The 16,192-nt window shown below is 36.4% G+C and overlaps 1 protein-coding gene across 2 annotated transcripts in view; it reads right to left on the reverse strand.

Annotated features, from left to right (window-relative positions):
* dyl (dusky-like) overlaps positions 1-14,206 on the reverse strand; it is a 52,710-nt gene extending 38,504 nt beyond the window's left edge. Inside the window, exon 1 of one of the 2 annotated variants that reach the window (XM_043414049.1) lies at positions 14,106-14,206. The gene's annotated coding sequence lies outside the window, so the exon portion shown is untranslated. Of the gene's footprint in view, positions 1-5,374; positions 5,386-14,105 lie in introns of those variants that run through there. The other variant, XM_043414050.1, reaches the window with a different exon arrangement.
* Between the last annotated feature and the right edge of the window lie 1,986 nt (positions 14,207-16,192).

Consider the following 16,192-nt stretch of genomic DNA (forward strand, 5'->3'; position numbering starts at 1 on the left):
AAAAAAATTTCATCATCACTTAGCTTTCTCTATGAGGAAGCAAAAATAATTAAATAAAAAAGCTCTTATAAAGACGGAAGCATTTATGAAAAAAAAGTTTCCGTTTATAAAAAAAAAAAACTCTCGATTTTCAAAAGATCACCGAATCAAGACTATAACTTTGTCCGGAATATCCGGAGTCCATGAGAATGCGTTAAGAGTTATAAACTTTAATACACAATTGTACGACGATGAACCGATATCGTTGAAAATAAAATTGAGGACAACGCGCCTCACCGTTAATCCTAAAAGTTCTCGTGGCCTTACGTCATGAGAAATGCTCGTACGATGACGATAAAAGAATATGTAAGATTTTTCGTCGTCCCAAACGAGTGCGAGAGTGAAACGACGTTTTCGAGCACAAGATCCGTTTGGACGAATTTGAAGAAAGGATAAATAGGCGGAGGTAAAATGGACAATCGTTCGCGCGCGCTCGCGCGCGCGTCATCAAATCTCTTATTTTCCTTTTTCCCCGAGTATTTTTCAAAGGAAAGCTGAATTTATTACGAGCGTGCTGATTTCGCTCGAGGCCGTCCGACGCACTGCGCACTTGCTCCATAGATATATACATTAATTTATATACAGAACCGGAGAGGGAATAAGCGGCGTGGTGAAATTGCGCAATTTTTCCGAAAGCCCCAGGTGAGCTCTCATTGACGTCAGCAGCCATTCATGATGTGTATGACGAGCGTGATAGAACTTCCGTTTCTATGGAGCGTCTCGCCTCTTTCCCTGCTTCTTTCTTTGCATGAGTACTTCGCGCGCTGCCATTCCTCAGCTTTCACACGGATCTTGCTTCGTTATTAAGAATAATATCGTAACGTCGTCGTTGCTCGGGTTTTAAAACCGGAATTGAGGATGAGTCGAAGATTAAACATTTTTTCGCCTTTTTCGTCGAAGAGCTATCGCCGTACTTTCGACTGCTTCGCGGCGTTCTTGTGTTCTCCGATTGTCTCGCGATCAAATATTTCTCTCGTTATTTCGTATCGTACTCGCGTGCATGCGCGTGCACGTTGCTGAAGGAATTCGGGCAAATTCTTGCCGCGATTTCGAGCAATGGGAGAGCGCGATTTCTCCGATTCGGAGCTCTAACCGCGCAGGTCTTTCATTGCGAACATTTCAATGTTCAATTCCTTTTTTTCAGGCGTTTCATTATCTTATCGCGAGTAGCTGAGACAATATCGGTATCAACCCTTACGAATTCGTATCTAGTGTTAATTTGGATAACCCGTTTTTCGATTCTAGCTAATATTTATCGAGCAGCATTGTGTTCGGAACTCAGTCAGACGCCGCGAAAGATGAAGCGGAGCTTCGCTTCGCACCGAACTCAACTTTACGCGTGCAGAGAATCGGAAAATCTCTCTTCCTTTTAGACTGCTCCACCCAAATTTTCATTGACCAGCAAATGAAGTAACTGTAAAAGGACCCAAAAATGTCGCTCCGCGCGCACACGAAATTTATTTGACGGTGCGTTTCGAATGACCGATTTTTATTAATCGAATTTCTTCGGTGTGCTTTTTCAACACAGCAATCTCGCATGTGCCTTGGAAACTGAGGCTGTCGCGATCGAATTTTAATGATGATATGAGGGTTTATGAAAAGATGAAATACTAGATTGGAAGATACCCGAAATTCCCCTGCAGCATCTACCGTTTATTACAGAATTCCGTACTGAAAAAACTTCCGGTAAGGACCTGAAGCAAGGCCGCTCGAAAATCCGAATTCCTCCGAGTCTCTTCGTACGTTATTCGACTCATTTTAATTCCACAATCTTTAACACATGCACTGTGCCGTTAACTTGGCTCGAAATAAGGAAGACGTGTTTCCAGATAGTTTATGATTTTCGATCGTTTAACTTACGCGCCCGTCCATTTGCTTCCAAGTGTCCACGAGTTTTCACTTCGACTATATTATGGAAATTCGATTCACATTGAAGCCTTAATGGAGTGATCAAAGCCAAAAACTAATTTTTCTTAACGTGTTTTTTCGTTAACGACAATTTATTCTATGAGAAAAACGCTTTGAATAATTAATTAAAAGTACATTTTCAAGCCACTTATTTTTTCTTGGGATTCATCGCGAATTCCTATAAACACACGGAGAAAACGAGGCCGGAAATACTTGAGGAAAGTATTGGGAATATAGAATCTCAGGGACAGTATATTATACGTACTGGATTGTAGCATTAATTCGAAGAGCAGTAATTGGAATTGTTCTATCCACCATAGTAAAAAGACCAATACCCATAACTTTTATTCAAATTACTCAAGAGTGTTTTTCTCTATAAGCACAGTAAAGAATGTTTTTAGACACTTCAGATGTTTATATTGTAAAATATGCTCGGGCAACCCTGAAAAAAAAACTATATGTAGGGGAGAGCGGGGCAAAACGGGATACCTAAGGAAATATTGAATTTTTCAATAATTTAAAAAGCTCTGTCTATTTTTTACTCCCAAAAACCAAGAAATGCACTAAAATGTTTTTCGATTTTCAAAAAAAAAAAGCAAAACTTTTCCGTGACAATTTCCCTCAAAAATTTGTAAAATTTTTTTTTATTATATTAAGGAGTTTCGGTACAAAAGTCAAAATATTAAGAAATTGATCAAATTTGGTGATAATGTTCTTCAACATCAAGTGCAAAAACACAAATTTTTTCAAAATTTTCTTCTACTTAGTTATCGAGTAATTACGCATTAAAGCAGATTTCTTATGCCCGGAATGTATACCTATATATATGGAAACGCTATGCTTATACACGTAAACTTTAGTGATCAATTACTCGATAACTGTGTAGAAGAAAAATCTTAAAAAATTTGTATTGTCAAATTTGGCACTAAAGAATATGTTCACCAAATTTTATAAAATTCTAAACTTTTTGAAATTTTTTATGTTTTTAGCATGGTTTAGCATGGCAACATTGTATCGCCTGTACCGAAACTCCTTAAGGGAACTGGGGCAAAGTGGATTTTTCTGAAATTTTGAATTTGGGGCAAAGGAGATTCGCCAAAAGTAAAAGAATATAAGTTTTCAAAAACTTTTTTTCGAACTCAGGATGAACTGAGATGTTTGTTTCATGCATATGTACAGTGAAATCGAATAAAATCTGAATTTTATGAAAAAAATTGGGAAATGTCGACACAAAATTTTTTTTTCAAAAAGTTCACTTTGCCCCATTTTTTAAAATAATTTCAAATTTCATTTGATTTCACCATATATTCGAGACATCAAGTCAGAATCGTCAGTAGGGCATTTTTTTTCGAGGGGAAGTCCACTTTGCCCCATAATTTTTTTGACTGAATATGAAAAATGACTGTGAAAAATCAATTTTTGAAGACAGCAGTAGTTTTGACAGCACACATATATGTAAACTGAGACATCTAGCTTAAGATATTACTGGGTAGATAGCCCAGCCGATAAATTGTACCTGATCGGAATTTCCGTACTTCGTGATGCAATAAAAATCTGAAAAAATTCAGCAACATTTGGAAAGTTATGAACTACGATTATCAATAATAATATTGCCCAAAAGTTATAAATAAATTGTTTAAATAAATAATTTTTTAACAATTTTATAGTAAACCCTTGTTTTTATTTTACGAATCGAATGTGCGCATTTTTCTAAATGCTCATGATTTTTTTCAGAATTTTCGTGGATTTTCGAAATTCCCTTTCTTAAATTTTTTAAGTGGCTCTATTTGTACATTTTTGATCCAGTAACCTTGAGACCTTTCAAAACTGATGGCAAATATGTCTTCTAAAACATATCCAAAATTCAAATTTTTTAAAATTTTTTTCCAAATTTTTTCAAGAAATTTCAAAGATCCACGAAAATTCCGAAAAAATTCATGAGCATCGGAAAAATACACACATTTGATTCGTAAAAAAAAACAATACGTCACCGCAAAATTATTGAATAATTAATTGTTTAAATAATTTGTTATCAACTTTTGGGCAATATTATTATTGATAATTGTTATTCATAGCTTTCCAAATGTTGTTGAGTTTTTTTAGATTTTTATTGCATCACGAAGTACGGAAATTCCAATCAGATATAATTTTTGGTCGAGCTATCCTCGACCAAAAAGTGGATACCTTAATTGCTTATGGTATCCATTTTGCCTCACGTTCCCCTACATCTGTCGTACTACTTTTGTAGATAGTAACGAAAATTTAAAAAAATATATAATATTTTGGAAAAAATATATTTTTTTTTCATTTTCGGACAAATATAAAAGTTGAGGAAAAAAAGTCAAAAACACTTCCCAAATTTTTCGGGTATCCCGTTTTGCCCCGCTCTCCTCTATGTTAAAATGTCACACGTATTCGACGTATATTCGTCTATTTATCATAAAATTTACTACGCCAACAATCAAAATTTGTAATTCACAGTACATTTTCACTTATCAGTAAGTGCTAGTCTGACATGATGAATAAGACTCGAAAACAAAACGAAATATAGTTCTCACGTGCATCACTTATTGCTATCCGTATAAAACTGTTTAGAATTAAAAGGACGGAAAATGGCAAAGCTCAAAAAATACTATGCTGTTTGTAATCGTTTCGTAAATAATTTAAAATTCTTGAAAAATAATATATTCCTCACTATACAAAACGAATCCGTTTTCTCCATGCATCATTCAATTATTCATCCATCGTATTTAATGCACATAAGGACCACCGTATTTCGAGACTTGGATTACGAACGGCTCTCGGTCGCGTTGTCGACCGGTCGAACGACTAAGTCGAACGTAAGATGACACACTTCCGATTTTTTTAGGTGCCCTCTCTCATTCCCTCTCTGATTTTTCGTGCTTGTATATTTCGGCGGGACCCAAAATCGACGATTTCTTTGGCTCGGTCAGAAGTACCTGGAGAATTAACATTACAAATTATGCGACGAGGTCCTCCGCCCCAGTCGTTTGGCACGGGATAAGCAAGACAAATTCTTCAGATGTTTCATTCAGCAACTCGAATAACAGCTGATATATGTCATATTGGTATATATTTTGTGTGTTCTTCTGGACGGGGATGCAGCTGCAACATTGGTACTGCAAGATTTCCATTACCGTAGCACAACGCCTGTGCTTTTATTATTTTATTTGAAAAATGATATTATTCTTACGCCCTCGCGACAGCATTTTCGATGATTATTTTGAATTTTAATCCGGGTTTTGTTTCATGCTGTGCGGAAAAGTTGATCCAGTTCGCAATTGAAATTTTTGAAACTTAAATTCGACTTCGGGGAGTAGACCGAGTGAGAGAAAAGTTTGACAATGTTTTATTGCCTGAAAGAAATTTTGAAACCCCCAAAATTGAGATTCATAAGTGTACTCACATTTCAACGAATAAAAGTACGCCTTGCAAACACATCATTTTGTAGAAGTCAAAAGGGCTTCGCTCGTAGCGCCAGCGACGCTCAGACATTTTTCGTCGAAGGATGAAAAGAATCGTGGAAAAAATACATTTTTTAGAAATCTCGCACTTTTACGGGTAACGCATCCCTCAATATTTCGCTTTCGAAGATCAATCTTCCATTCATCGGTGTGAGTATTGGCTAGCTCGTTGGGAAACGACGAGTGCCATAAACGCAGGGACGTCGCTGGAACTCTAGTTCCAAAAAACACAAAACGCTGCGCGGCCTCGCCGGAAAGGGATTTTCAAAAACAACAAAAGTTGAATAAAACTACAACCTTTCATAAAGTATTGAAAAATTTTTTGTTGAAAAAAATACACAGTCAATGGCTGCTATTGATTGGAGTTCGAAAAAATCACGGGAAATGCTGTCTTGAATCGCCGTATATGTATTCCCATTTTTTCAAATTATCAACTAATCAGTGATCATAAATAAACCGGTATTTAAACTGACAAATTAGGATATTAGTAGCTCTCCAAGAATGTTAACTGTTTCCTTGACCACATGCACGCACTTGAACAACTCGCTTCGTCCGTTTCGATCCATTTCGATTTTTTTCTTCTCTGCAAGAATGTCTACTGTGTATGAGACTTTTTATGCAGGTTCCGAACGTGCATTTAAAGATGTTTCCGTAATGTACATATAGCATATCAAGGTGTATGTAAATATACACGAGTACTTGTCTTGCTCGCGGGAGTATACACGTGTACTTGAAGCGAGCGACGCGATGATCGATGCTTGCGCTCCTTAAATTCGTTTTCTCTTTTTCTCCTCCTTACTTTATCTCTTTTCCTCTTTCGGGATCGTCATTTTGCCCGTGCCAGCTCGCGGCACATCCGCACAAAACAATGAGGCGCGTGGGTGTTTAATATTACGAGTTTTACATTCACACGCACGTGTACCATTCGTTGATTCCCCGGAGATTACAGAATGAGATGCCGATATTTTTGGGTCACTGAATGCCACATTCGCGACTCGCTGATATTACTCGCACCCGGAAGAATATCAACTTATGGCGCATCTCTGTATTTTTACTGCTCCGTCTTCATCTCCTTTTATCTCCTGCCCTAGGAACCGAATATTTTTTCGAGGTGAAAATTATATTATAGAATTTCTCGTTCAATCGCATTTTTGCAGTTCGTAAACAGCCGATGGAATTGTGTTTTTTTTTTTCACTTTTATTCAGGGGAGAGTGGGACAAAGCGAAACAGCTGGGCAAAGCGGAAGACCTTCACAAAATATATAATGTTTTATTGCTCGTTGAAAAATTGTAAAGTTTCGTCATTCGACTGAGAACGTGCTTTAAAAACTTAATAACCGATAAAAGAAACGATTTTTTTTTTTTTTTTGAAAATACAACATTTTTTCCATGAATAAAATCAGCTTATTTGACTGAAGATAAGCGGTAAAATAGCTACTATTATTGAAAACATGGATATTTATGTAATCATTGTAGTACAATGTCATTTCGTTCGAGATAACTTTATAGTGCTTCTAGGTGTTTTTCAATTTCAATTTACAATTTCAAATACACAGTTTTAACTGAGAAACAAAAGGAAAATTCTTCGAAATCTCATATGAGAGATTTTCGAGAGCGCTCTTTTAGAATCTGGCATTTATTTTGTAAAATTGAATCAAAATATTTATTATTTTTGCATTTTTAACGTTTTTTTTCCTTCAAATTGATTTTCGTTATTGTTTCTGCACTAAATAACCATATTATCACTATCAAAGGTGTCCTTAATATATCTAACCTTTCCAGAACACTGATTGTAAACTCTTTTTTCCCTCTTATTTTTTCCAGGATGGCAGTTTTTGCAAAACACAGCATGATGTAAATTTTCATGATTTTTTTTCTCCAAAAGTATCAACTTAACAAAAAAATGTAATAGAACAAAAGGTGTTTAGAATCATCCCAAGAATACGCGTGATTTTTCCAAAGATTTTCTAGCTATTTGTGAATTTTTCAATTCTGAAATTTTATTGAAAAATTTCACAAATTCTGAAAAAAATTACACGTATTCTTTGGATTTTTCTAAATACTTTTTATTCTATAAAATATTTTCATAAAGTTGAGACTTTTTGAGAAAAAAATGATGAACCTATTCGTTATGCGACGGACAAAAAGTCACTCTGACACAAATAAAACAGCATTGTCCACAGTTCTCACCACGGGGAAGTGAACGATAACAGAGAACTTTGTTTAAATTTCCGAAAAAAATCTCTTTTTTAATAAAGCTTCGAACAAATGTCCTGAGCTGAATGATATGAAATTCCCTCCGCAGTTTTCCATCAATAAAGAAAATTCCACTTTCTCGTGGGCTCGATCAGTTTTTCCTCACTCTCTCCTATGTATTTGATCTCGAATATATTATTTTGCAGTCAAATTTATAATTTGATAATTTTTATGCTCGAACGTACTTGCATTTTATTGAGTCTTCATTTTTTACGTTTCATGTCAATTTAATATGACGTCCGTAAGATGAAATCGTTGTGAATTTGTTTCATCAAGGCCTCCTGAAATGCTTCTGAAAAAGAGAAAGTTAGTGAAACAGTTCATGCATCGTCCAGTGAATTGTCGAGAATCAGTAGGCTTTTTGAGAAATATTCATAATACGACGCTGCTCCACTTTTCCCTGGCGTCGACGATCTTTCACTTTTTAATGTCATCGTAACGTTTTTTTTATGCGCTGCGGAACATGAAAACTTGAGGAAAACCCGCGAGTCAAGTGTGCGTCTCGTGTATACAGCCTGGAATTAAAGTAACTTGTATATGATCGCGCTTTATCTATTTGAGTATGCAGAACGCATCAAAACCCGCATGAGTGGCTGCATCATTTACTCGTCGCATGTAAAAAAATATCAGTAGAATTTGGCTGTTTATGAACTCTAGCTCTTTTGATTCAACAGAAAATTCTTTAGTTCCATAAAAATAAAAAAATAAAAACTCAATGTCTTGCGAAAAAAAATTGTCAGAATCCCGCATTTCAAGTGTGTTTTTTCAATCGTTAATATTTCTGCTGATCGTTGACGATTTATTTCAAAAGATTCCTTATCTCGTTGGATACTTACGAACTGATAACCGCGACAATGAGAGTCCGGGAATCTGAAGAAATTACACGAGCAAAATAGATATGAGATCTTAGTATGTCAGTGTGCCTATATGCTAATCGTCTCCAATGCCAGCAGCAGCTTCCAACAGAATAAAAAGCATATAATCTCACAATGAAGCTACGAGGACAAGCGGTTTATATTTCGCGAATCGGCATATCGGTCCCTTGCACGCATACGCACAAATACACGGTAACGCGTGGATATTCGTTCGGACCGTGTGTTTTAATGCATATTTACACTGCATCGATTTTCTATATACACACAAACAAATTGTGTGTAAAAATGATAGTCTGCGATCGTTCTTGGGCACTACTTTGCACCGGCGATTAACGGTACTCGTGAAACTCACGTGCTGTAGAAAGTAGTTTGATATTTCGGTTCAATCGTGGTTACGTGCATTCGATCGTTTTAGATTCGAAGGTGACACGCGCCAATCGCACATACACGTGTATGCTCGCGGTATTCCTCGCGTCCTTGACAAATATAATCAATAGATTTATGGCTATTTCGATACTGATAATCTTCTTCGATTCACCGCGAGAGAAGGAATCGTTCAGTTCATTCCTGCAAGCTGCTCAACCGTATTAAAAACGAAAATGTCATTTTCATTTCTTCTCTTTGAAAGCCCTCGATTTATTTGACAAGGTTCTGTTCCTTTGAACCAAACGTTTTTCATACGTTACCATGATTTAGCAGATTCTTTTTTTTTCATTACGTTTGAAATGGTTTTTTATAACCTTTAGTAATGAATTGCTCATTTGAGGCAAGTAGTTTGATTCGAGAGAATGAATCAAACTACTTCTTATAAATCATCCTGAGACTACTGTCCAGTTTTTATTTCTTCTCTTTGAAAGCCCTCGACCATATGCATTTATTTTCCGCGTTTCCATGCAGCGAGGAAACTGATTCGTAAGTTACGAGAAGCAAACGAAACAGGATTATTCATAGTCCACATATTTATGAAATTTTATTATTTCATGAGGATATGAGATACGTTCAGAAAAGTAGAAAAATATGGCGGGCACGTGAAGAACCCACCGCAACAAAGGAACAGATGGCTCGAGGTCTCTTGCATGTGTTTATTTAGAAAGTAAGGAATTACAAGAGCTCATGAACCGTAGCTTCCGAGCTCTTCGTCGGCGGGCCACCTGACCGTGTTTTTCGTTTCGATTAGAGAATTTTACATTTTATTGATAAAGCTTATATGCCCAAACGTCAGTTCTCATTGGTCACCAAACATCACTCTTGTCCCCTGTCAAAAAACACTCTTTCTCATAGTTCGACTTTAAAATAATGTTTCTACCATGACATCCTTTTAAGGATATATTGCACAGGCGATACAATTTTGCCATGCTAAACCATGCTAAAAACATAAAAAAATTCAAAATGATCAGAATTTTATAAAATTTGATGAACATATTCTTTAGTGCCAAATTTGACAATACAAATTTTTTAAGATTTTTCTTCTGTACAGTTATCGAGTAATTGATCACTAAAGTTCACGTGTATAAGCATAGCGTTTCCATATATATAGGTATACATTCCGGGCATAAGAAATCTGCTTTAATTCGTAATTACTCGATAACTAAACAGAAGAAAATTTTGAAAAAATTTGTTTTTTCGCACTTGATGTTGAAGAACATTATCACCAAATTTGATCAATTTCTAATTATTTCGACTTTTGTATCATTCACCCTTAATAAATATTTCCCTACAAACATAGAGCTTACGATCTATTTACATTACGCGCTCAAAACCCCGTCTGGCTCAAGCGATTGCCGCATTAATTTCTTTGTTATGAAACCGTTCTTCGCATGCAATGACAGAGTTCGATTATATAACATTTTTAATACCGAAGAGCGAGTGTAAACACTCGTTAATGAAAATCTCTGTAAATGGAAACGAGTTTTAAAAAAATGCAAAATTTACTCCACGACAAATGTTTTCGCGATATAATTTTCCACCCCGGTCTAGAGTTTTACCATTTAATACTCCCGCGCGTGGAAAGTTATGTTCCCAAAAAAAGCGTCAAAAAAATTACTGTTTAATCCATTTTTTTTTTTAGTTTTCGTGGAAATGCGTTATAAGAAAATTCTTGTAGAGTAAACGAGCGGAGAAGGTGATCATTGTAGTGCTCGCCCTTTTTTTATAGAACTGCTGCTCTTTTCGACTGGCCAATCGCTAATTTGTTTCGCATTGCAAGTTGCTTAGTGCTTAAAAATATTTAATTTTTAATTTTTAATTTAATTTAAATTTATTAATTTAAATTAAGGTAAAAAAATTAAATTGAATTAAAAAAAACTAATTAAATTAATTAATTAAAACAATAATAATTACAATTAAAAATTGCGTTGCTATGAGCAAGGATCGTCAAAAACGCGAGATGGCCGACTCGATCTCCTTCCTCGAGTTTTGACAGAGTGTGTAACCGATCAACTCGTGCGAGAGACAGAACGAGGCAGAGGAAGAGCAAACAAGAGATCTGCTCACGGTATGATTTCGTGTCCGATAAATTTGCGAAGAGAAAACCGGTTCTTCAAATGGGAATCTCGATGATAAATAGGTAGACAAAATATGACAAATAATATCCGATGGTCCGAATGATTGATGCAGAGCTGAGTATAAGGCCGCTCGAAAGTTTGGGATCACTTAAAATTCAATGATTGATTTTTTAATGAAATTTCTATATTTTCACCATCGTTGAAATTTTTTTTTACAGACAATCCAGACGTCGATATACACACGTGGCAAAATCGCAACACAGTGCGGAATCGCGTACTCCAGGTTAATTGTTATTTACAACAGTGTGCTACAATTACACGATTATTGGACCGTGCTAAATGATGCACGTGGATTGCTCGTGGATAAATTGTAGAAATTCCTTTTTTACGTGGGGAAAAATAATGCGATTGCGGATTCAGGACACTTGATTTAACAACAAGAAAATCGTTGAGTGCGCCTTCATTTTTATTCGTCAGAAATAAAATCGCTCAATTTAAATGAACGGTCAATTGAACTCGCCAATCCTCGTTGACATCCACGGCATTTACTCTGAGCGTAAAGAGCACAGTTCACCGAATAAATGAAACACTGGGTTACAAGCGGAAGACGCGCTACTGTTATGAAGCCTCGACGGTCACCTGGCCTCGTCTTGGCAATTGGATATCGACGTATATTTATCTGGCTTTTACTTGACCAGTCACGGCCATTGAATTGAATCGCGATTTGGCTCGTTCATTGTTGAAGTTAACATCCAATTTTTCATCGGTCGAGCTTCTCGAAAGTAATTCGTGCCATTCACTGTTTCGGTGAACCGTTTAAAAATAAATAATCGTATATGCGTCCCCATAGAAATTGAAGAAGCCGTCGATGATTCATCGATTTCTGGACAGCAGGGAGCGCGGTCTCTTGACGCGGGTCCGTAATAAATTGCATCTTCAAAGTTCGAGCGAACAAGCTCAATGGAGAAGAATTATCCCGGATATATTACTATATCAAATTAACCCTCGCTGTCATAATCGCTCGCCTGTGAAACTTGAAAATTGAGAATTGTTTTTAGTTCCGCAACGTCACGCCGAGCGGAAAAGAATTTTTCATGCTTTACTCCGATTTGGATGATTCCTAATCGCTCCATCCGACTGCATGAAGGTTTCATTCCGTGTTTCCAGGGATCGCTTATTTCATGCTAGTGGAATCCGGTTGATATAATTTCTGGCGTTCGAGTTTTCTCCGTACAATTTTAAGTAATCAATTGTACCGATTGGATATGACACGGTGATGAAATCGTTGATACTACAATGCAACTGTGATCAGGAATTATTCGTTCCCGGACACACGCGATTGGTTAAGTCACTCTGACACTTTCACCTCTCGCGCAGGTATAAATATATTTTCTATTCTCTGGTGACGTCAAACGTACCAAAAAAAGGGGAATCGTTCTGTGACGTTGGTAAGAAAATTCCCCGAGAGATCTTGCGGGCAACGTCCATTGTCGGAATAAAACGAGAAAGTTTATTATTCATCTCCTCCGCGGTGGTTATCGCGCGGTCTTTCGCTCTTTTTGTATTACTCATCGCTCGTTGCTTCCTGATCGAAACACACCTTGCCCCACAGCTCTCGAGAGCACCGATTCTCCGCGTTTCTTTCTCCTTCGCTTCCTCCCGCGTTGACCGCGGCTGGGCGGCCCACTCTTCTTTAGCCTTGCTCCAGCTTCGTCGATTGGTGAAAGACTCACTTTCACCTGGAGCGGCCACACTGCATTCTCCACATCCGGAATCGCCTCCGCCGCCTTTAGCCTCTCTAACTGGGCTAGCGCGAAGCGAATTCGAATGCCTACGCCAAACCATTTATTCGAAGATTTTTTTAACTCGGTCACGCTAATCCTCCAAACACGCAGCTGGATTTGCCGAGAGATCGCTACACGATTCAAGCAAGTTGACGCGCGAATCTAATGAAAATCGGGAATTCAAACTTTGAGAGTTGAAATTTGGAAATATGCTAGAAGGTGTACAAAAAAGTTCTACTCGTTTTTTACTAAAACAATTTACATGAAACCATCTCAAAGAAAATACAAATTTCAATCAAGGACTTTCGGTACAGAAGTCTAAATATTAATAAATTGATCAAATTTGGTGATAATGTTCTTCAACATCAAGTCCGAAAACACAAATTTTTTCGAAATTTTCTTCTACCTAGTTATCGAGTAATTACGCATGAAAGCAGATTTCTTATGCCCGGAATGTATACCTATATATATGGAAACGCTATGCGAACTTTAGTGATCAATAACTCGATAACTGTGTAGAAGAAAAATCTTTAAAAATTTGTATTGTCAAATTTGGCACTAAATAATATGTTCACCAAATTTTATAAAATTCTGAACTTTTTGAAATTTTTTATGTTTCTAGCATGGTTTAGCATGGCAACATTGTATCGCCTGTACCGAAACTCCTTAATATAATCGCCATTAGCTTCTACTACCCTTTTCCAACGCTCAGGCAACTGATGAATTCCATGGCGATAAAAGGCTTGGTCTTTCGATTAAGGAGGGTGGCTACGTTCGTCAAATTGATAAGAAATTGATCAAATTTGGTGATAATGTTCTTCAACATCAAGTGCGAAGACACGATTTTTTTCAAAATTTTCTTCTGCTTAGTTATCGAGTAATTACGCATTAAAGCAGATTTCTTATGCCCGGAATGTATACCTGGAAACGCTATGCTTATACACGTGAACTTTAGTGATCAATTACTCGATAACTGTACAGAAGAAAAATCTTAAAAAATTTGTATTGTCAAATTTAACTCTAAAGAATATGTTCACCAAATTTTATTAAATTCTTATAATTTTGAAATTTTTAATGTATTTTACATGGTTTAGCATGGCAACATTGTATCGTCCCTAGCCACCCTCCTTAATATAATCGCCATTAGCTTCTACTATACCCTTTTCCAACGCTCAGGCAACTGATGAATTCCATGGCGATAAAAGGCTTGGTCTTTCGATTAAATAAAATTATCTACTATTTTTTGCACTTCACCTTCACTTTGTAATTGTTGTCCTGCTAACTGGTTTTGTAACGATCGAGATAAGTGGTAATCACATAGTGCAATGTCTGGTGAATACGCCGGATGCGGTAAAACTTCCCATTATAATTCGTTTATAGTTTGATGGACGACTGAACTTTTGTGAGGCCTGGCATTGTCATGCTGCAGTATTACTGGTCGACACTTATATCCCGCAAATGCTCTTTTTTCTCGGATTTGTTTTGCTCATTTTTTAAATTTAGAACTGTAGCGTTCTCCAGTAACGGTTTCTCCTGGTTTAAGCAACTCATAATAAAGCACGCCCCATTCATCCCACCAAATACAAAGCAATATTTTTCTTCGAAAAACATTACGTTTTGGCGTTGATGTGGTTGGTTGTCCCGGGTCTACCCAATGTTTTCGGCGTTTAGGATTCTCATAATAAATCCACTTTTCATCTCCTGTTACAATTTTCCACAAAAAGCTTTTCCTTTTCTGTCTTGAAAGCAACGAGAGACATGACTCAACTCGTATTTCACGTTGTTCGGTAGTTAATTCATGAGGTACCCATTTTCCTTTTTTCTGAATTTTACCTAAAGCATGCAATCTTTCAGAAATAGCTGCTTGTTGGGTTACATTTAACTTTTCTGCAAGTTGCTGTTGTGTTTGCGCAGAATCTTGGTCCAGCAATTCTTGCAAATCCGTGTCACTGATTGTTGGAGGCCTGCCAGAGCGAGGTTTATCACTTAAATCGAAATGTCTATTTCTAAATTTCCGGAACTATCTTCGACACGTACTGTCATCAATAGCACTGTCACCATAAGTTGCACAGATTGTTCTTTGAGCTTCAGCGGTACTTTTACCTTGGTGAAATTCGTAAAGAAGACAATGTCGGATATGCAAACTATTTACTTCCATTTTCAGTTCAATTAAAAAATACGAATAATAGCTTACAAGCGTGATTCGTTTACAAAATACAAATTGCTGTGCACGTTCGTACAAGAATTCGTAGCTAACACTTAACCGCCTTTTAGACAAGGCCATCTTTGGAAAACGGGTAGAACTTTTTTGTAGATCTATACATCGTGCATTTATTCCCGGAATTATTATAGGATCTACCGTCTAGTTGTCGAGAAAACAATTAACGAAAATCACATTTTTTTAAGGGTTATACACAGGCTCTTATGGCAGATACAGTTCCTGTGCGACCATTTGGATTTAAGGAGGGTGGCTAGCGACGATACAATGTTGCCATGCTAAACCATGTTAAATACATTGTAAATTTCAAAATGATAAGAATTTAATAAAATTTGGTGAACATATTCTTTAGTGTCTAATTTGACAATACAAATTTTTTTAAATTTTTCTTCTGTACAGTTATCGAGTAATTGATCACTAAAGTTCACGTGTATAAGCATAGCGTTTCCAGGTATACATTCCGGGCATAAGAAATCTGCTTTAATGCGTAATTACTCGATAACTAAGCAGAAGAAAATTTTGAAAAAAATTGTGTCTTCGGACTTGATGTTGAAGAACATTATCACCAAATTTGATAAATTTCTTATCATTTTGACGAATGTAACCATCCTCCTTAATGAAATAGGATCCTGCCAACTTTAAAAAGCCGAAAACGGGAAAATACAACGTTATTAGACATCAATGATGTCTTGAGAAAGTCTCGTTACCGGTGTAAATGATTTGGGAATGGAAAAAGAAAAACACTTATTTGAGATTAACGAGTAATAACGAGATAAACGATGGAAGATTTGACAACATCATGAGTCAGCTGGTTTAAAATATAGTAGTGGTTTAAAATAAAATATGAGTAGAAAATAGCTGTTGTCACATTTTGCTTGACGATTTAACTACGAAAGTATTTTAATCGCTATCATTGTATTAAAAATTGATCAATCTCAACAAATAAGTTACACATAATTTTAATAATTGCGGGAATAATTTTTAATCATTTCTTTTATCATGAAAAGAGCAAAAAGTTCAGTTGCTTTTTTGAATCACACGTGATCTACGTTAAGAGGATGGATCAGTCGGTATATCGCAACCGTGAGTGCGAGAGAGATAGCTGCAAATTTCGAAATCGAAA

This window comes from Venturia canescens, chromosome 3 (assembly GCF_019457755.1).
Source record: "Venturia canescens isolate UGA chromosome 3, ASM1945775v1, whole genome shotgun sequence".
Lineage (NCBI taxonomy): Eukaryota > Metazoa > Arthropoda > Insecta > Hymenoptera > Ichneumonidae > Venturia > Venturia canescens.